This window comes from Pogonomyrmex barbatus, unplaced genomic scaffold (genome assembly GCF_055798465.1).
Source record: "Pogonomyrmex barbatus isolate J1 unplaced genomic scaffold, ASM5579846v1 scaffold16, whole genome shotgun sequence".
NCBI classification, from domain to species: domain Eukaryota; kingdom Metazoa; phylum Arthropoda; class Insecta; order Hymenoptera; family Formicidae; genus Pogonomyrmex; species Pogonomyrmex barbatus.
The window spans coordinates 3,838,791-3,861,898 of record NW_028297112.1 but is presented as its reverse complement, the minus strand read 5'-3'; the positions used below and the strand labels follow the sequence as shown (position 1 = coordinate 3,861,898).

Here is a 23,108-nt window from a genome sequence, read left to right as displayed (position 1 = left end):
TCAGCGGGACCAGGTGGACCGCGCACTGACGCGACACTGACGCTTCACTGACGTGCGAGTTAGACAGGGGCCTTTAATCAACTGCCATTCAAATTCCAAGCGGCGCCCAACAGTCTCCATCAATATCCCACGCTTTCCACGCGTCCCATCCAACTTGGCGCAGCCCGGATATACCGCAGGCACCTACTCCATTTCCGCGGAGACTTTCCCACCCCTCCGGACTCGCCGCCCCTTCAACAGCTTCCGCCCTCCTTACTCTCTGTTTACGGGCCGACATCGAGCCCATTAATAAAGTCCGAGACGGATGCACGCGGAAACTCCACGAGCTTTTAATTCCGCGGCGAACGTATACGTCAGGAGAGTCGTGGCGGAACCGCAGGGAAACGATTCTTGTCCCTTCCACTTCCCCATTTCCTCCTTTCGACCCTTCCTCCCCGTTCCGTCCGACGAACCTCCGGTTTCTCGAGTAGTCGCGGGGGTCTTTAATAAAGTGAACTTTAAGACTCCCGCTCGCACGGAGATAAAGTTTAACGCGAGCCACCGTTCGCTTGGCTCGTGCCGTCTCTAGTGTAAAGGGGGTTAAGAAGAATAGAGAGAAGGGGGGGCGAGGCGGCGCGCGAGGATCGAAGGGGGTTGAAGAACGCGGTGGTAAGTTTTCAACTAAGTTTACAGGGCTTCCTTCGGGCCCGGGGCGCGAAAGAGAGGAAGGAGACAGTGGGATAGTTTTCTGTTAGTTACCCGTGGCTGACCTCGACGGGCGTTCGTTATGTGGACCGGAACGACTTCCGAAAAGTAACTTCCGGAGTATACGCGCCTCGCCGTATCACAGTGCGTTCGGGGATTGCCCCTGCCGCCTGCGCCGAAACGCCGCGACAAACATTCTGCATTACGCTGGTTACAGCAGCAGGATTGTTTCGCGAATGTTTTTCGGAGTTGGCTGAATCCAATCCGTTGAGGAAGGAGGAGAGAAAAATTTCGGCAGAGTGAAACGATAGTTTGTCGTGAGCTTACGCGAGACGAGATGTCTTTTAGCTTTTGCTTTTAAAGAGAACATGGAGAAGGTCATTACATGGAGAAGGTCTTACATCTAAAGGATATAATATTACAATGAATCATCAGATTTTAATTCATTTAATCTTTCATTTTCCCTTTAATTCACACACGCAACTATTATTATTATTATTATTATTATTACATAAACAGTAATTTGATAGATTGCATGTTTCTTGTCTCTAATATTCTCGGTGAACAAAGATATACATAGCGTAAGATATACATATCGACAGTTACTTCTAAAAAAAGATATATATATATATATACACATATATATATATATACATATATATATATATATATATATATATATATATTCTCTGCGATGAAATACTCTACAAATACGCCGCATTGACGCTCCTGCGTTTCCATCTCGCTCAGACGTAATCGGGACAGGGGATGCAAGTTGGGGGCACGGTTTAATATTAAAACCCTTCGAGCGGAAGCATCCCGAGGCGAAACGGCCGGCCGGAGTCACTCCGATCCGGCTTACGCATCGAATCGAGTCGATGCGTTTCCAGTGCGCCGCGCCGGGCCCATTACCATACAGGGGCCAGTTCAAACAGACGTAGACTGATGTATGCGCGGTTCGTCAGCGTATTCGAATTTCGTATTCAAATGGCGCGTCTCCTACCGGAATCCGGTGGTCCTCGACGGAAGACAAAGATGGGCTGGGCGACGGTGCATCGGGATGGGTGGGATATCGATAGTTTGTCTCGATATCATATCCTAGCATTTTATGTTGCTGGAATAAAAAAAATATCTTATCATAATTAGATATAAAAAGTATAAAAGAATTATACGATGCTAAAATTAGTATCAGAAATAGTTTAAGATTTAATCAATTGTTGTCAATCTTCGAATTATTTTTTTTAATTACTTTTTTAAATTCCGGAGTAATAGATTTTGTTCTTAATTTACTTCTGATAAAATTATATCAGAAATAGAAATTATATTTATTAAAAGAACTTTTGCATTCTTTATTTGACACATAAATTTTGAGAAAGCTTTTAAAAAGATAAATATACTTCTCTCAATCAGATTATTTTTCGTACAAATTTTTCGTACGTTTTATGGATTGTTTGAAGAAAAATTAGATTGAAATTGTTAAATGAACAATATCATAGTATCATCATCATTAGACGAGAGTTAAATAGTTGAGATCAATATCGTAATGCAGAAGGGTGCAACGCTCGCCATTGCACACCCTTGGTTATGTTAGTATTTCGTGGGTGTTAACAGCGTGGTGTGTAAACGCAAACATAAACTGCAAAAGAGAGGGAGTCAGAGGGAGAGCAATCGGTAGGGTAACGGTGCTGTTGCCGGTGATCTCTTCAGCTTGGTCTCTTTAACCCCTGTTTCGTGACACCCTTGGAATATTCAGCGATTTGTGGTGCAGAGATAAACGAGAGTGCATGCTACTGACTGCAGAAAATGCGGCGAATCACGAATGAATGCTACTGTATTTATCTATGTTGAATGTCTTTTACAAATATTTCGGTTTATATTTATTTTGCTATAATTGCCAACATTGAAGTTAATTTGTTATTACATTTGATAATTCATGTTTAACGAGAATGAGATTGATAATAAGTTTACTATTGTAAAATACATTATTATAAAAGATCAATTTTGTCTCATACGAGTTAAAATTTATGCTATCGTTTAAAATTTAAGAACAGATAGCTTAATCTTTAATTAACTCCAAAAAATGGTAAAGATATAATTTCTTTGTGTTTCTTTAACTTGAATATAAAAAGCGTCGTATATTTCAATTTATTAAATTGAAAAATTAAATGTAAATGATTTGAATGAGACTTTCAATAAAAATCTAATTAAACAGTCTATACTTAAGTTTCGATGTTAATTAAATTAATATTTGATAATATTTATATTTATTCTTGTTTATGATTTACAATAAATCTCATATTGCAGTCTGCAACTTTATAATTTCAACATATTTCGTGACAGTATGCTTTGTGTTACCTTTTATTTTCGCAAGTCTATGATTATGCAGAATGTATAGTTACGTAAATATGTCACATTTGCATTGTCGTTGGACATAGATACCAGTTTCATGAGTTTGCAGTATCGAGATCTGAACTCTCGCCGAAATTACACCAGCTTCTGCATTTAATTACTCGGCGTGGAAGCAGCGATGCACAGCGGGAATCTCGTCGAAGCTCACACTGCAAATTTCACCCACGGAGCTGAAGCTCTCGTACAAAGCCGGCAAATGTATTCGAAATGTAAGGACTGGATCCTTACACGTGCGCGCGCGCCCTCGTCCTCGCTCGCATTTCGCAAGCCTCATACCACTGGGCGAGCAGTCGATCTATCGCGTGAGAGCCCGTTCAAGCAAAAAGCCAAGTCGAATGTGAAATTCGGGGGTAACTCTCCCACTTTCTGTTCTCTCTTTCTCTTTCTCTCTCGGACACGGGAACAGGATTTAGCGATTGAGCGCGTCGGGGTCGGGTCGCGCACGCTTGATCTTGATGGCGGAGATGTGAGGGAGGGTGGAAATTTTCCCTGGACGGGAAAAAGGATGTCGCGACAGTGGCGGGGAGTGGTTCGGGGGAGAGAAAATGAGAGAGGAAGGTGACACGACGAACGCGTGGGGGCAAACTTTAAATGACTTTCACTGTTTTCAAAAGTTGAGCTACCAAAGGGACTCTCTGGAGCACAGCGTCTACACCCCGTTGCCCATACTCTCCCCATCCTGGTCTCGTTACGCCGTTTCCACCCCACGAATCACCTTCGACACCTTCCACCGAGCCCCGATGTGCTGTTTACAAACCTTGCTCGACTCGTAATGGAACTTCTTTCGAGTTATTTCTCGACTGGAGAACGACCGAAATACTAACGCAAGCTTTTGTATGCTGTGACGAATCTTTATGAATTTCAAAACGCCGTTTACATTGTGTTGAAGAGAAAAGCTATACGCTGAAAGAGAGAGCAATAACTCCTCGGAAGCGAAATTGTTTAAGTCGTTTAAACATTTGTGCTAACGGAAAGGATAATAGCTATCATTTGAATATTGTGTAAAGTAAAAGATTTGACAAGTTTTATTTAACAAACGTATCGCGTACAAAGAAGTTTTTATTTTATGCCGCGTTATGTAGATTAAGAAATATTATGTATAAAATCCAAGAACGAGAGATTGAAGAAGATTAATCTGTTCCACAATTTTCATGAATAATCTTTATTTTATAGCTTATACGATATGGCGGTCAATAGATGCGTCAGTCGAATTTCATTTTCATTTTCGCCTGACATAGTATCGAGCTGTCATGATAAAATATGCATCGCGCTTCCGTTTCTCTCCCTCTCATCTTTTTCTCTTTTTCACGCTTTTTCTCTCTCTCTCTCTCTCTCTCTCTCATGACACTTCCGTTCGTATAAAATAAATCACGAGCGTCGAAGTATGTTTAACGAACAATACGCTTCAACATCGTGCCGCTCATTTTCGCGGTGAAATATCGTCAAAAGGTGGAGCAAAATTCAAAACGTGGTCGAGTATACGCGAGAACTGTCATCGACACGCCGAAATTTACATTTTCGTTTCAGCAATATTTTTAATTGTTCCAAGCAGATGAGGAAAAAGTAGCAGATTGGTGAACGTTCTAGCACTGATAGAAACAGTTAATGATACCCGAGAAATTTTTGAGAAATTTTTTACATTAATTAGAAGCACTCGCTTAACGTGAATTAATAATAAACATTTAACCATTTCATTTATCTTGACTCATTTAGGAAGTGTAATTCCTATTTGCAATAATTGTTTGTCAATTATAAATACTGTACGCCACTTTGACGCTTCATTTCTTACGTTTACGATATGACGATCCTCGCGAAAGTCATAAAAATCTAGCTCGGAAAGAATGTCGCTGAACGGGATGCACTGGGTGGGTTCCTAATGAGAATCGAGGGAAAGTTTTCCGGGAAATTCCGGTGTAGTCAAGAGTACGTTGTGCGCATTATCCTTAGGGACGAAGCAGACGTGTCGCGGTGCTGACGGCATCTACCTCGAGTTCATAACCCGACTCGTCCTTTCTTGCTTTCGCTTCCTCCGCTGTCTCCGCTCGCAGTGCCATTTTCATTTACGAGGACCTCTCGGACGACGTTAAGTTATTAGCCATGCGGAGTGCCGGCATTAACCGGACGTGGAGAGCTCTCCGCGTGCGAGCCGCCTCGCCGATCAAGATTACTCGCTATGCTAATTATAAGAAATTGCGGACGGCGGAATGAAAGCTTGATGGAATTAGCGGCTGTTTGGTAAATAATTATTTCTCTCGTTTATTTCGCTCTCGTACGACTTGCGCGCTGTTATTTCGTGTAGTTAAAAATAATACGTAGAAATGGAATCTTCGTTTGAGTTACTTCTGCGAAATATTAAATAAGATTAAAGGCGGAATTCTCTTCTATTTAATTTATCTCATAAAGATTTAAAATATTTTATATTAGTTACTTTTTCATCTTATTTGTAATTCTCACACTTCAATATTCAGATTGTTTCTTTCTACGATAATAATCTGTTAAATTTAAGGTACTATTAATAACAATCTTTATTTGTCATAGTTGTCATTTGGCACTCTTTTTGTTTGTATTATTTGAAGAAAGAAATACCGTTAGCGTATTTTTGAAATTACAACTCAATTTTTTTGTAACGGCTCACGTGCTCTGCAAATAAATTGTACGCGAGTACACGCAATCATACATGGCAGAAGTGCATTTTAATGCATTTATGATGCGTTTGTTAGCAAGAATCTCTTCTATCCGACGATATAGCTTTGATGGGGATGTGCAAAATGTGCTCTTTCGCTTCTCTTCTCGATTTTCCTCCAGAGGAGGGCGGAGATCGAGCACGAGCAACGACGAGGAGGGTGGAAGATAGGCGCGCACGGTCGTTGCAGTAAATTTTTGTTATTCATGGAATAGCGATTGCTTCCGTTGCTACAACGGGCACCGACGACTAGCGAAGAATACGCTAATTTTACGAGCTTTGGCTCCTTCCTTCGTTTCTTTCCTTCGGTTGTTTCTCCCTTCAAATGGGATCATTCTTTTCTAATAACGTCAACATCATCTTCACCCTCTAGTCGGACACATGATAACATGAATTAAACGTTTATTCAGAGAAGCTTTAAAAACATCTTAAATTCTTTGCAACGCATTTTATTTTCTAAATGCAATTCTCAGTGTCTCGATTTTTTTGCGAACTTTCAAACTTTAATAATATTTTATCTGTTTACTTTCTGTCATATACCTATGCTAAATTTTTAAGTATTTTTTTTTACTTTTGTTAATATTATATTTTATGCCGATTTTGTAATTAGCCGTAAACATCAACAAAGGAAAAACTTTTCCGGAATGTGTATTCGCCGTCCTCCTTCTGCCATTGCTTGAAAATTTCGAAAAGGGTGCGTCGTTTTATCCGGCAAATTCTCGCTCGCCCAATCGTTATCCGATTTCATTAAGTCGCCGTTTAGCTTAAGACACGATTGAAAACGGAAAGCCTCCCCCAAGGTATCCTCCAGCGACAACACCGAGGACTTTCTAATCCCTCCTAAATAAGTGCGCGCATCGGCGAAAGTGCTGGACGTTTGTCACGCGGCACTCCGAGGGTTGTAGCGGGAACGATTGGATTAAAACAGATCGCATCGATCTCAGAAGCGGGCGGAAGGGGGAGAGGATGGGGGGCGACTGAAAGTGGAGGAGAAGGGACGAGGAGAGATTCTTTCCCGTTCCCCGCACGCGTCTCCGTCGAGTGTTCTATTAATTCCGCCTGTTCGTTAGTAATGGAAATTATTCTAGCTCCGTGCCGGCGTGCAAACACCTCAACGCGCTTTATCGCCATTTTAATCAGCGAGTACTTTAATTAATTGTCCGTTACATAATTCATAGCGGCGCGTCGCTCTATACGCGTTCGCGACTGCGAGCGATTCATAGAGCGCCGGATTGGCCGCGGGCCCCCGCATTTAATAGTGGCAATAACGGGCAACGGTTCGCGTACCAACATATACGCAAATAAGAAGAGGGATGAAAAGGGAGAAAAACGACGGAATACGGAGGCTGAGGGAGGAGAAAGTGACGGGAGATACGCTCAATCCGTTGAACGCACGATAGCCTTACACTAATTAATTTTACGAGCATCTCCAGTAAATAAGTCATTTTATTATCGCTATTATCACACTCCCTGAATCAGCAGTCGTTACGATCTGGTGACTTTTTAATTAAACAGTTGCACCGTCTAGCTCTATTAGGTTGTAACACATGAAAATAATTAGTAGAAAAATATTTGCATTTCATTTAACATGACAAATAAGAATTTCTTTGTTATTATCCTTTGGACTATTTTTCTAAAAGGAAATCCGTGCGAATCCATTTTATAAAAAAAAAAATATCAAAAATTATAGTCAATAATGAGTGATGAGAAAATAAAAGTGTAAAATGATTTAAACAAGAAACAAGCGAATTGTTCTTCAATGAATTGTGCTGCTATTATTTAATTATCAATTAAGAGAATATTCATATTGTTTCTCCAATATCTGGAAATAATTTGGAGATAGCATTTAACCCGATTAATTAACCCATATTTCTTGTGAAAATATAGCGTCCATCGTGAGCGAGCTTCCAATTTAGATGAAAACAAAATGATTTGCAAGTTCGACAGAAAAATAATTGATGTCTGTTTATCGTAGGTGAGATACAAATCTAATGAATGTGCACTGTTAATTGGACCGTGCTTAATGACGACAGTCGAGATACATAATGTATGGAAGAATGAAATATACATCGCGATAGTAAAAATTAGAAATTACTGTATAATTTAGAGAGTTTCTTACATTTTCTTTCATCTACATTTTTTTCAACAAATTTTTAAAAAGAATTTTTTTTTAGACAATCTTAATAATTTTTATTTATAACAATTATTTATATAAAGCCTAATTTCAAGATAGATAGATAATTCAGGCATTACATGATTGGCATTACAGGATTTTTAACGCCTATTAATATCCTAACTTTTTAATGTATTTATTAAATTCAAGAATTTGTAATATTTTTAGAAATTATAGATTTTTAGAAATTATATTTTTAGAAATTATATTCACGATCTTATTCCGACTTTGCAGTGTAATATAATTTATTTTTAATTTGATTTTGAAATTAAAAATTTAAATTTAAATTTATTTTTGTAAATTAAATTTAATTATAAATTTAAAAAAATTTTTTATGTGTGATTGAATACGTGATACTTTAATTGTAACATTATATCATGTTATATTTTTATATTTTTTATATCTCAAGTTAAATATTTTAAGTGTTCTACAATTTTTCATATTTTTTGGTATCTCTTGTACATATTTTTAACTAATTGTGTTGACAAACGTATGGAATTGTGTATATTGATGTCGACAGAAAAAAAGATAGATAACGATTAAAATAAATAATTAATGCAAACGGCGAAAGACAGAAAAAAATAATTTTGGACAATCGGTCGAGCGATCGCGATATAAATTCGACGTCGAAAATGATTACCGTGCAATACTTCGCAATAAATCTTTCTCGGTAATAATCGACAGCGCGAGAGTCTCAATTTAATGCCGCCGCGGCGAATGTGTCCGTACGAAAATTTAATTATTTATTTGATCCGGCGTAATAATACGGGGGCCATTGGAATTAATAAAACGTGGACGGGTGTATACGGCCGATGCGTTTTAAACATTGAGACGCATTAAATCCCTTTAAAACCGATCATCGTTCATTTATTTAATTAAAATGCCCGGCTCGCGGCCACCGCGCCGCTTTTCACAATTTAACATATTTAGTTTGAAGAATGCTAAACACGATACTTCGTTATGCGGCGAATTAAAAGAAACGGTAATTTCGCGAATAAATGTCGATGCCAACGAGCATCGATCGATCGGCCATGCGGACTGTTAATAACAAATTTTCGATAAAAGCGCCAGTACAATGGCGGCAGTAATAAATTTACTGAAATTTGCGCGATATCCGTGCGCGAATCACCATAGACCGTTGGAATATGTTGCGTCTTTCAAAAGCGCAACGCATACGAGCAAAACACCGGTTTCAAATGGAATCGAGTTTAAACATTCTGATAATCCTGCGAAAATTAAAATAACATATTCGATAAAATATTAATTGCATAATCGAAGCTGGAAAGTTTCAAACAGAATCATTATTTGTCTTTCATTTTATACATACAAAAACTGATGAAGATATAGAGAAACTGTGTATACTTACAATGTATTATTTTTTTATTAGAAAAACAATTTTTTTAAACAAATTGTAAGGTACATAATTGACTTGGTTGATTCCAATTTTGTTATTGTAATCATGTGATAATGTGAACTAAAGCTTTTCTTGCATGTGATGACATTCAGCGATATTTAAATAACTGTCCGCAGCATATAATTAAAGCTATTTCTAGATTAATATAAGAGGATTTAGAGAATTATGAAAGAAAGCGTCGCGTCACACTTTCCAACTTTCGTGAAAATCGCTTTAACTCCGTTCCGAAACTTTAATCTTCTTTCAGTTCGCGGAAAACTGAAGTTCAGGATATAAAACGATAGATGCGACCGTCTTGCATTTTGATAGGATATCGGCCGGTGAAGAATGCGATTATGTGAAATTTATTCAGAAAGTACTTCCCAAGAATCGCCGTGTCAAATGCGGAATTCATTAATTATGACTTCGTCGTACATTTATTTTTCATATAACTTTATCCGACATCATAATTAATATTTTTAGATATTATTTTTTTAATATTTTATTTATATATTTTCTCATAATTTTATTAAATTGTTATTAAACTGCACGTTGCAAAGTAGTATATTATTATTATAGTTTATGTGTTGGAATATAAAAAAATTATACGTTTTATACAAATTACTATAAAAATATAAATATATCGATTGTAATTTATATAAATTTATATTTGTAAAAAGTGTTTTACAAATATATATGTATTAATATATTTGTTATAAAATAGCTTAGTAAACAAATCACATGATGTCATGTATAGCTTTCAAATTCATTACAGTCAAATAAATATATATATATATTTATTTATTTAAATATATAAATATATAAATTTGAAAAATATATAAATTTGAAATATCGGAAATCTACAGCAATTTAAAACGCTTCAAATTTGAAAAGTATCGAAAATATTTGTAGAAAACATTAGGGTTTTATTTGTCGTAATACGCTGAAATTGTTTAACATCGTCTTTTCACGTTGTTGTACGCCAAGACAGTCCTAATAATCCTTAGCCGAGGTGACATGTCAGCCGATATAACAAACATCACTTTGTCCCTCTCTCGTATCTGCCATGTTTGCAGAAGATTCATCAGCGAGCTTTGCTGCGGCTTTAAAGCTGGCTGCCGATGTTTGATGATCCCCGACACTGCTCCCGAATAAGTAAGGTCACTCTCAAGGTCCGTGGCCGTCAATCCGAATTCGTCCGGGATCAACATGTCTTCGCTGGACAGAAGACGGAAGACGTGAAAGGAGCGAACGCCTTTCTGCGTGTTTGGACAAAGATCACGGATTGTCCCGCGGGCTAATGAGATTCCCCTTGTCAATGGGCGCGATCTATACGATACTACGACGACGAAGACGATGACGACGAGAACGTCGAGGGATTTCGCAAGGGAGAAACTCGGCCGAGAATCCTTGTTAGCGAGGTTTTTGTGCGAGCGCAGATAACGGCAGGTGTCGATTTCTGACGGAATCAAAGTCTACCTTTCACATTTTCGCTCCTCGGTCTTCCTCGGAGAGCCTGCGTTATATTTTTAGTTCTCGAACTGTGACCAACTTTATGTACTTTGATCTAAAATTTTGAATCGCTTGTGAAATGGAAACAATTTGATATTCAAATGATATTCGCGTAATAAGGACTTTTTTCTTTAAATTAATCGTTACAAATTATAGTTTTCTCAAAGTATAAGATAATTTTTTTGAATAACAATAACACACTTAAAAAATCAAATTATTTATTTTTTCTCTCTTTAAATATTTCTCTAATTAATAATAATGTATAATGAAATATGAACATAACATCAACATTTTGATAATATACAAAGTTCAAATGACTGTTTCGATAATTGAAAGATTAAAAGAAAAATTAATAACTGAAAAGAATAGATGCAGTTTGTCAAGGGAAAAGGGATTTTCTACAATTTATAAGATAAAGAAACTTTATTAAGATCACCACTCAAATTATTGAGGATTTGAATTCTCACATCCTTAATTTTCTCATTCAAAGGGTAATTATAAAAGCTTGCAATATACATAGATGTCGAACGGATGTCTGTAATCTGTTATTATAAATAACGTGAAATTGGGACATTGTAAGCTTAATTATAACTCCAAGAAAATATCCCAAGCGAGGAAAAGAGAGTGAAAAAATAAATTCTTAAGCGACGAATATCGGAGAAGAATAATCGAATACAAACGCCACGGGCGAACTTCGTACACACACAGCGTCCAGACAAACACAACCAATCAAGTTACATCCCCGACATAGTCTACGGATCGCAAAGTGAGAACGTCACCGACTGGCGCGAGCAAACGAACTGGAGCGACGTTTTTCCTCCCAAGGGAGCACCCGCAGGGATAAATAAGGATCAAGGTTCTCCGCGTGGATCCGCGCCGCGCGAGAAACGGCTCCTCCACAGTCGGTCCTCGGTGCATCAAATTCGTGTTTTCATTCGACGTTTCATCAGCCGCGAGAATGGTTTTCCATTAAGGAGCTCGGATTGGCGGAAGAAACGAAAAGAGAACGAATCTGGCCGGGGACATGGAAACGGAGACGCGGAACGAGCTTGTCGGGGACAAGTGGTTAATTACGGTTGCCGACTATAAGCCGTCGCGAACGGCCAAGTTCCCGTTTAAATCGCCGGCCGGAGCTACTCAATTAGCTCGTGAGAGCCCTACTCGCAACTCTCTCGCGTTTTACAAGCAAGCCAATTAAATATATCGACCATTGTAAAACGGCCGCGCTGTGTGCACCGATGCTACTTTGTGTCTTGTGAGGACAAAAGGACAAGATGTATAACGAATCAGCGATGCATCGAACAATGCGTCAACGAAGGTCTTGTGAGAATTGAGCACGATTAATTTGCATCCGATGTTAAGACATGATTCGAGTAACGGTTTTTGCTTTACCGAATGCAGCTGAACATAAATAAAAGTAGAAGAGAAATATATTTTTAGGCACTCCAATGTATTTTATATAGTACATATAAAATAATTTATTACAAATTTCTCTCTCTCTCTCTCTCTCTCTCTCTCTCTCTCTCTCTCTCTCTCTCTGTCGCGTGCGTGATAGCCATAATAAAGGGCCTTTCCTTTACCGTTTATGTTCGCCAATTACCGTATGTACCCAATTCGCAATCCCAGTTCGTGTGAATTAGGCTGCGACAATCATTTTGCGAAATTAATTGCACCGGCAAAATAGAATGCTAAAGTCGAAAGTAGAGTGAATAAAGCAGGAAGACGACGACGACATGTTCGATGCCGCATCCGATCACCAATTAGCAGCGGTACCTCCTCCGCGGCCTTCCTTTTTTCTTGCCTCGCATCTAGATAGTGGCAATCATAACGAATCGTCCGTCGATGTACGCCGCGAGATATCGTCGAAGAGAGAGGAGGCGAGACTCTCCGAGGGAGAGAAGAGAACCAGTTTGGGACCGGTCGCGAAGAGACGAAACGGCAAGCGTATCTACCGATCGGATTCAAAATTGATATTCCTTTCGTGGGCCGACCGACTGCGATCTCTCGAAAAAATCGCGGAAGACTTTGGCGTGCGTCCTCTCGCTCTCTCTTCCTCTCTCTTTCGCCTCTTCTTCCCCTTTCCGCCTCTCCGTCTCTCTCTCTCTCTCTCTCTCTCTCTCTCTCTCTCTCTCTCTCTCTCTCTCTCTCTCTCTCTCTCTCTCTCTCTCTCTCTCTCTCTCTCTCTCTCTCTCTCTCTCTCTCTCTCTCTCTCTCTTTTTACGGGCCTTCTCTTTCTCTCTTTCCTCCTTCTATGGCGAGCGACAGCTGCTGCGACCGCTGCCAAGACGCGTCGTTACCACGAGCGATAACACAATGGCCGCCGCTCTTCCTCCGGTTATCACGCACCGATCGCCGAGAGCGCCGATCCTCGGGAACTTATGGACTGTCACGATGCGCTCTCGATAACCGGCCCGAGGACGTCTACGGATACACCCGGCTATCCCGGTGTCGCCTCGAGATTTCGTCGCGCGACGATTCTTCGATAAACCACTTTTGGTGCGGCCTTGTACGGTCGAACGCGGCAGAACGACACGAAATGCGTTATGTGCACAGTGGCAGGTTTTAAACGGTCGCTAGGAACCTCTAGGCGCTATAGAATTTCAGGCTCTTCTTCTCATTAACATAATCATTCCAAATAATCATAAGTACCAAAAATATAGTTGGTTCTTCTTCGAAGATTTATCATAAAATTTCGTAAAATAAATCAAAATTTATATTAATTATGAAATTTCAAAAACTTAATTCTTAATTACAAATTCTAAACCAATTGGAATGTCGTAGCATAAAAATTTTGAAGGCCACAAAATTATTTTCAGATCTGTATCCAGCCAAATTTTTAGATTTGCCAACAAAATTGTTCTTTCTGTGTAATAAGAACCAGCAAAATTCGATCTGATCATAGAAAATGATTGAAGAAAACCAAGCGTCTAAAATCTAAGAGAAAAAAATCTAAGAGATGCAATTCTGAAAACATGAAATATAAACTCAGAGATTATTAGAACAATTCCTTAAAATGTATTAGAATTTTTCAAAGGTTTTGGGTCTTTTTTTAACAATGTATAATTATTTTTCCGCATAGTATAATTTTCTCTGTGGACGTGCAAGTCTGTTTGTGCCAACCAACATTTTAATTGGCTTCGATTGATTGCCGGACAAAAGAGGAATGCATAATTGTGGAAGAGGAGGATTTATTTATTAACTGTTTACACACTTCAATGATGGGATTAACTCCCTATCACCGCTTTATTTTATTGTCTAGTAATAATTCTAGTAGCTGTCAATATGTACAAGCACAGTCTCTAAAAAGATTCATTTTTTTTAAATAAAAACGATCTAATTTCTATCTTTTAGTCACACAGCTACAAATTTCATTAAGAAACTCATTTAAGAATAAAGAAATAAATTTCTTCTTTACTCTATTCAGAACACTATTGCCATTTTAGTAGTTTATATCATTAGAAATTAATGGGAATATGTCACGAATCAAGTAAAAAATACACATTTAAAAAATACACGAATCTGTCAGAAGCATTTCTGAGAAAAGTCCGATCGTATTTTTGAAGATATATCGCGTGTAATTTATAATTGACAGATGAGATATTCGATTCCCAAAGGAATGTATCCTTCATATCCTTCGATGTGCACCAATGGATAGTCATACCTCATGGCTCTTCGCTCTTGGTCCCATCGACTTAGTCCACCGATATCGTCGCTTACACGGGATTCCATCATCGCGTTTCCACTTTTACGTGCGCGGCACTCAGGCCCGATATTTAATTAACGACGCTCCGGCGCGGCTCGAGAACGATATATAAAAGGCGTCTCTCTCTCTCTCTGGAAATTTGCATCTCCACTCAAGTCACGTCGCGTATGTGGCTCTTACCCACACCTTACCCTCGCTTATGGTCACCACACGCACGAGGTTAAGTCCCGATGGTCAATACTTAACGAACGATATCATAAAATTCCGATCGCTGCTCGCCGGATTGAAATACGTCAGGTCAGTTTAAGTGGAAATACTCGTAATTTCAAAGATTAAAGACAAGAGAGAGGACGACGGTTAAGAAGAAAGCGTTACTTATTCAATGGAATCATTATGTATTTCTGATGTACTTCACATATCATATTTTACATTTTGTATGAAGTTATTAAATGTGGAAAAGATGTTTCCTATCTTTTTCCTTTTTCCTCTTGTCCTTTTGCCGGCATTGTGACATTTTTTTCTAACATTTAATAATTGAATAAATGTACATTGCAAAATAAGCGAAAATGCAACTCTGGTACGCAGAACGTGTCATTAAAATTTTATAGTGCATAGCTGCATCATCATATATTTTTACTTCGCTATCTTCGCTTCGTTCCCGGATACTCGAGTAGCGCATTCACTTTATAGACATACAAACGAAGGAATCATAAACTCACGCGTGCGTCGCTTGCTCGCGCGAGGAACGTCGGAACGACAGAATCGTAATCTCGGTGACACGTCGGATAATTATTCGGATATTCCTCGAGAAGAATGCCCAGGATATCTAGATACCTTTAATGGGGCAAGCTTTCAGCCGCTTATCTGGCCAAGGCTCACTCGGGCTTTTACTCGAGCCCGCTCTCACCCGCGCAGATAAAATACACTCGTAACACATCCCCCTCTCCCTCCCCCTCCCCCCGCTACTTCTGCCTTTTCCCGTCGTCGATATAATTAACCGCTATCGCTGCAAGAGCGAACGGCCACCGTTTTTCTGTCTCTTTTTTTCGCCGGATCGAAATTCCATTACGAGCCATTTTATTTTATGCGTGCGTGATCGCCGTCCTTAGAGAAGAGAGAGCGGACACGGCCCCGATAAGGGACATCGGCTACGCCCTGGACTAACGTCGTTATGTTCGCGAATGAAACGTTGCGGGAGAAGAAACGGTAAAGTTCCCGATGGAAGATGTCCGGGGATCTGAAGCCCAAGGGTCCCCTCTTACGAGAATTGTCATCTTAGTTTGAAAGAATTCTTCGAAGATGCAGTGTCACGCGCTTCTTTTTTTTTCTTTTGCTGATTGCAAAATAAATTAGAAAACTTTTAATATCACTTCTTAATTGAACAGTTAGTTAAATTAATGTTGATTATAAGAAAAAGAAGGAAAATTTTTTAAAATATTTTATAAGGAAATATGACTTATTTTTAATATACAGTTTTTTCTTTTTTTTTATAATTTGAACTGGCATGATTATCTTTTGTTGTCCCTTATAAAAGTATGAAATGATAAAATGATAAATAGTTGACACAATAATAATAATCAACGAAATGAAATAATGAATTAAGACAATAACGATGGCGAGGAGGGTAATGATCTATAATCAATTATAAATTCTAAATTACGAAGTTATATTGCAATGCACAGAGATAAATTACGTAAATTATCTTAATGCCGTATCAATACAGCGCTGTATGGCCAAGTTATTACGTCAGGAATTTACTCCAATATTGTGTACATGTAAATTAATTAAAATGGATTGACAGGACGCGAGATTGCTCGCTGGGCAGCTCGATTTCCACGCTCGCCGCTGCTAATAAACCTTAATTAACGATCGCTATCTCGGATAATTTTCCTGGCGGGACTTCAACTTCAGTTAATCAACGCTCTTTTAGTAACGAAAATATGAAAAATGCGATTTTTCCTTGACAGAGAGGAAACTTTATGCAGCATATAAGTGATATAATATAAGGAACTTTTCTAGGACGACAATGTTTCAAGTGTTCGTGTCAAAATGACAAGAGATAACGAGCTGATAAAACTGCATAAGAGTAGCGCGGCGATATCATTTATTATAATTTAATATTTTTAGTCGGTCAAACGAATTCGAGGAGCGAATCACTCGAGCATTGTTAATCCATCTCCGGGAGTTAATCTCGCGGGAGCATAGTTAATCCCACAGGATTATGTAACGCCGCAGTGTTTAAGCGCCGGGTTCGTGAAACTCCTGTACGCTCGCCTAGATTTAGTAAATACCCGTGGTTTTCCCGGAAAAGATTTTTATCAATTCGATCTGCGAACACGTTATAGCCTTTCGACGCCTTTTCGGAGTAAATTTTGTTTATAGCTAACATTAACAGTCAATTAATTAATATATAAAATATATAAAATTTATATGCGTACAGGAGTTTCTTGCAAAAGTCTTGCAAAAGTCTTGCAATCTTTTAATATTTTTGTAAAAATATTCATTTTTCTACGTACACTCTACACGTAGCCTTGGCTAAGAGTAAAAAAGTGTTTTTAATAAATCTTGATTGTAATAAAAATAGCTGGGAATAAAAAGATGTAAAGATTTCAGAATCTCTACATAAAATAGCTATATTAAAGTAAAAATGAAATTATTAATTGAATATTTTAAAATTATTTAAAATTATTTTAAAATTGAATAGTAAAAAATTGTTTGTGATAAGTTGTGATAAGTCTCTCTCCCATTTCCCCTTTAATACCAAGACTTATTCTGGAATTAATGGACTGTTGATGATTATTTTCATGTCATTTTGATATCAATGCTCGCTTAATGAAATGCATTAGCGTTGCCCTATGCTGTCGGCAGTTGTATATCGTCTTGCCAGCTTGAAAAATTTCTATGCGATAAGGGTTGCGCTGTGGGATCAGTCTCGAATGGCCGTTTTATTTCTTAGAAACTTTCTCCAAGTGGAATTTGGTCACTAGGAATCACGTAAAGAATTGAAGGAGAAAGATAAAAGTCTTTATTATGCTAGATAAATCTATGTATGTCCGTTAGATTATCAATCAAGTGCAATGTCGCATTATGTACGAACGATATATTAAGATATTCATATGTGATTATTACGCGACTTTTATACGTTCTTATGTCACCATTTTATAACTGTAGTATAAAATATATGCCGAGACATGTATCATTTCGGCCGAGCATTCATCAAAGTAATACTTCGTGGAAAGATGAATCTTTCCAGATACCTTTTATTTATTGTTTCTCCCTGTATCTCCACTGTGTGTGCAAGCTGTTATTCCGCTTCCGGCGCCGATCGGGATGTTTCTGCCTGCTTCGTAAGACCGGTCCTCCGCATGGGAGCTTCGATATCTCGCGACTACCTGTAAAAAGAGTACAGATACGATTGCGGTTTACATACGCCACGCGAAAGGTCTCCGCCGTTATCTTCCCTTAGCGAACTACTAGAAAGTACCAGAGGCAACGGCCCTTATCGACTTCCTGGAACTCGTTAATGTCCCGCGATACTAATTAACGAGTCGCGCCAGACGTTTTGTCATCGTCTGCCGACTTTCCGGTGAAATTGTAGTCCGATGCGCCGCCGATGCGGCCGCGGCTTTCTTTGTGGAAAAGCGAATTAAGCTCCGCCATTTTATCTTTACCAAATAAGACGATCTAGATTCTTAATTACCGCGCGAGTATCGATCGAGAAAAATCTGGAGGAAAGCGAGGCACGTCTTTTCCGCGGATCCGGTTTGTTGGAATCCAACTGCACCACCCGGTTTGCATGTCAATACGGAAAAGAATGCAGGATGCACGAGCGGAAACGTTGCCGGAGAATCAATGTTGATTCAAAGCAAAAAGCTAACATACCGTGTAAGTCAGTTTCTCAATCATTTCCAGAATATATTTGAAATTATTTTCTTGCTACAGTAATTCGCGTAATAAATTTAAATTTTATTTAAAAGAAATATATAGATGTAATGCTAACTGCATTATCACATAAACATTATGTTAATATTGGATGATAAGAAAAGTGAATTGGTTTTTTTCTATCATCGTAATAAATAAATAAAAATAATTTAAAAAAGTCATTGATCATTATACGTAGAAAAATATATTTAAAAATTATAATTACTTATGAAATTACACACGTAATTATTCACGCTAAAAAATGTAAGTCTAAATTCAATTTCTAATAGTGATTTGTCTTCTGATATGCCTCTTTTAATTTTTTCCCTTGAACGTATCACATCCTCGAATAATTATTCGTTGTTTCGACTCGGTATCCTAAGATCCCAGTTTTAGTGATTGCGAGTTACCGAGATTCCCGGAGTCAAGCTGGTTTTGGTCCACAGGAGGCACGTCTCAATATTTGGGAAGATATAATCGGCTTATATAGTCTCGAGCCGGTAACTTAGATCCAGGCCCTACCTGTTCGCGTTCGCGTTCCATGGACGTGACACGTGAACGGGTCCGGATATCTTTTCAGGAGAATGAGTGAACAAGAGGCTTCGGAGAAGGAGATAACGGGAGCGAAAGGGGGAGAGAGAGAGAGAGAGAGAGAGAGAGAGAGAGAGAGAGAGAGGAGTAGAAACAAAGAAAGAGAGAGAAAGTGTAGGAAGGGAAAGAGGAAGAGAGAGACGGTAGGAAAGAAGGCCCCCACGAATCCGGTCGTATCGACTCAGTAAGGAACACGAGATTTCAATTACTCGGCTACCATTTCATCAAACCGAAACTTCAGCTCTCCCCTGTGCTGCTTACAGGATCCACCGAGGAAGCCGCCATGTCACCTCTAACGAATGACGAACGACGGACGAGACTGCATACCGGACGACTTCGTCCTCATTCCCTTCCTCCCGTCAACCCTTCTTCTTTGTCGGTTTTAGGGACCTCACGGAGATTATTCAGGAAACTAGACTGCGTTTTTTTCTTTTTCGAGCCACGCGCAAATTTCCGAATATAGGATGCTCCAAATAATTACTGAACTTTTCTCCAACATTAATTTCTTTTTTTAAATTTCATTTTTGAGAGAGAGAGAAAGATTAAATTTGAAATAGATTTAAATTTTTGAATCTAAAGTTATGCTCCTAAAATCGTCTTATTTTAATCAGAAAGTGACACATTATTATTTAAAATTTTGGAATTTAATGATAATTTTTAATGATAATTTTAATTTGTTAAAATAATTTAATATTTTATGTATAGTGTCAGCCGAATTTTGCTCGCGACCACGAGACCTGTATGGCTTCAATTAAGTTAAATGTCACGAAATTCGAGCGGAGAATAAATCCACGGTAATTAACAAGTCATAGCGAAAAGCTAATATGTCGACATATAGTGGCAGATATAACTGCCACGTTAAAGTGTCACTTTGTAAAATAACGGCAATATTTGTATATATCTAGTTATATCTATTTTTAAATAGGTTAACTGTTATATTTTTGACTCTTAACTATTGAAATAATTTAACTTTCTATTAAATGCATCTTAAGTGTGTCATTTACATTCTAACAAAGAGATAATTATATTACTGTAATAGATCAGATTATAGCAAATATGAATATTGAAGAAATGAAATTTATCTGTCTTTATTAACATTCGTTGAATACTAACTAAATTGATTGTTGTTGATGAAGTTTATATTTATTTCGAAAAAGTTAGTCACAAAACAAAAGCATCTATATTTTACATTCGATACGCTTTCGCGCATTCTGAAGAAGAAATAAAAGTAAGATTGGACTCTAGTACTTTTTCACTTAGTTTTCGCAACCGTTTGTCAACGTGTTAAAATTGTCTTCGTGAAGAGAGAAATCGTTCATCACTTGAGTTTAGAAAGTTTAGAAAGAAGAAACTAATTCTTTTGTTTTTCGCAACTTCTATTGCGAATAATCGACGCCGGGTTGTAAATCTATGCCCGTTATCTAGCTGGTGGATCCCGCGAGACATTATTATTACGCTCCAGTCCAAAACTGGGTGAAATTAAAGGAAAACAACGCGCCGTAGTTTAAACGCGCCATCGATAAGCCTGTGGACCGGACTTATTACTTTTTAATTAACGGCTGGCGCATTTGAAGCGTTTGTTCTTATCGACGGACACATTGTCGCGCTATTTTCCTATCCTTCTTTTTTATGCACCTCTTTTACCTTTTACTGCAATTGAACGATACAGTAGAAAGTGGCCGAAAATTCGAATTACGTCGCTCTGGAAGATATATGAAAACCACGTGAGAAAAAAGTCAATTATATTTTTTACGCAATCTAAAAGAGAGATATTCAGAAAGAAATTTCATATTTTCTTTTTTTTTTTTTTACAATAAATAATTATAATTTAAAAGCATATAGACAAAATGAGAGAAAATAAAAATATTTTATTAAAATGCTTAAAAAATTAATTAAATTTGAAATCTGAAAGATTTTAATTTAATCATAAATTTGCTGCTAGATATTGAATTTTTCCAACTCAATCAGCGTTTCCACGTCCACGGATTGTGCCGTGTAACACATTGATAAATGTCAAATCTGACGGGAATGCATGTGTCGTTAAAACGTGTATCCTCCGATTCATAATCGTTCATCGATAAAATCAGCTTGTAAACTATAATAAAAGTATAATGAGATTGTGCCACGTGGGCGGGGTACATGGGTCTCAATTATTTCGACGAGACGCTTTAGAGAAAAGAGATAGATTTCGGGGCGGGGAAAGGGAGAAGAGAGAGCACCGTGGATTTAGAGCGACGCCATTGGGGTTTTACGCTGGGTATTATTTTACAATTTTATAGGGAGAGACCGTGTTTCCGCGTTCTGAATTTTACAGAAGGCATATGTACCTCACCCCTTCGCCCTTTCCACCCCCGTTACATTTTACGCGCTTCCTCGTGCGGCATAAGCTACCTTGGTATAATCTCCAGAAGGGAGAAATTGTGCGCCTATGTTAGGTATCCAGTTTGCGAGTATATGGCTAGTCGGCGATTAATTGCGAACGTCGTGAATTCAAATTGCTGCGTTTCGAATTCAAATTCATTTTCTTCGCAAATGAGTGCGGAGTTAACTACGCGAGTGTTTATTGCTGCACCTGCGCTCGGTGCAAACACATGCATGTATAAATTTTAAATATCAGTACGGTTAAGATTACTGAGACAATTGATATGATCATTATTGTTAACGGTTTATAAGTTTGGATCATCATTGCATTATAACGTGTATATAAAAATGACATTAAAAATTATATTAAAATTATATTAAAACTATATTAAGAAGATATAATTTGGCAGTCCATTTGTTCTATATAACTTTAAATATATATTATGTATTTTATATATATATATATATATATATATATATTTTATATATTTTATATATATATATATATATTTTATATATATATGTATGATCCCATTTAAATAACATAATTTTTCTATTTCAAACACATAATTGTGCTCATAAATATAACTTCTTTTTTCAAATGAAATATAAGGATCGTTTGACATGTGGAATAAGATATGAACGCGTAGCAATTCCCTGAATATTTGCTCTTAATTTAACGATTTGTTTGCCGAGTACCCGGATGTGGAAAGGTCTGACGTCATTCTTATATGCATCAGCACGGTAATATTCTCAACATTCTCGCAGAATATAATTGTTGGTGAAGATATTTAAGACGTCGTTTTCCTTTTCGAGCACGCATATATTCTCTCTGTTTCTCTCTGGCACTCTCTCTCCCCATTTCAGTCTGTCTCCGCCATAATAATTGCAACGATGAGAACGATGAATGCAAAGTCATTCTCCGCGCTGTGGCACGTTTTATTGCGACGAAATAATCAGTTAATTTCGCGACGAACCGCTCTCCCTTTTTTTACAACGAGCTTTAAACGATACTTAGTCATCGTAATGCGCTAATAAACAAATGTGATGGTTATTTGTTCGCATTTTTCGTTTACCTTTAATTTAGCTGGCTCATACATGCTGCTCATGTTGAACATTTATAAAAAAATTTTATTTAGCATTAATAACTTCTTACATACATCTTATTACATTATATCTTATTACGATTGATACGTATTAAATAAGATCGTACTTATAGAATTTTCTAATTTAACCTAAACCGTATATATAAAGATTAAAATTTTCTTCAGATCCCATTATGCAATTTGGACTAGTCTTATACGTTAATAATAATAGTTTCAATTAATCTTAATTAAATTTATTTTAATTATCGTAAATAATAATACTAATTACAATACTATATATGGACGAACAAAATATAGAGTCAGCATCGGTTGCTGAAAAAAAGTGAATTCTATTATCACATATTTTTAACGATACAACACGTACAGATTCAATTAAGAGCACGATCCCAATGCAATTTTTGGCGATGTCAACACAAATTCAAATGTCTCGGCGCATTTCGTCAGATCTCGAGGCTCACGGTGCCTCAGCCCCGCGCATTTCGCGAGCCGTCGACGCAGGAGAGCGGCCTTCGCGAGATGGAACGAAGGGCTGCTGCATGCCCTCGCTCTCCCGCGACGAATTTACCGGTCGG

The 23,108-nt window shown here is 37.8% G+C and overlaps 1 long non-coding RNA gene across 4 annotated transcripts in view; it reads right to left on the bottom strand.

The window, feature by feature from the left end:
- Positions 1–1,324: 1,324 nt before the first annotated feature.
- Positions 1,325–23,108, bottom strand: part of LOC148937133 (uncharacterized) — a 205,996-nt gene continuing 184,212 nt past the window's right edge. Inside the window, exons 3-4 of one of the 4 annotated variants that reach the window (XR_016138616.1) lie at positions 17,815–17,949; positions 1,325–1,798 (exon numbers count right to left, since the gene is read on the bottom strand). This is a non-coding gene — a long non-coding RNA (uncharacterized LOC148937133). The remainder of the gene's footprint in view (positions 1,799–17,814; positions 17,950–23,108) is intronic. The other 3 variants (XR_016138615.1, XR_016138613.1, XR_016138614.1) reach the window with 3 other exon arrangements.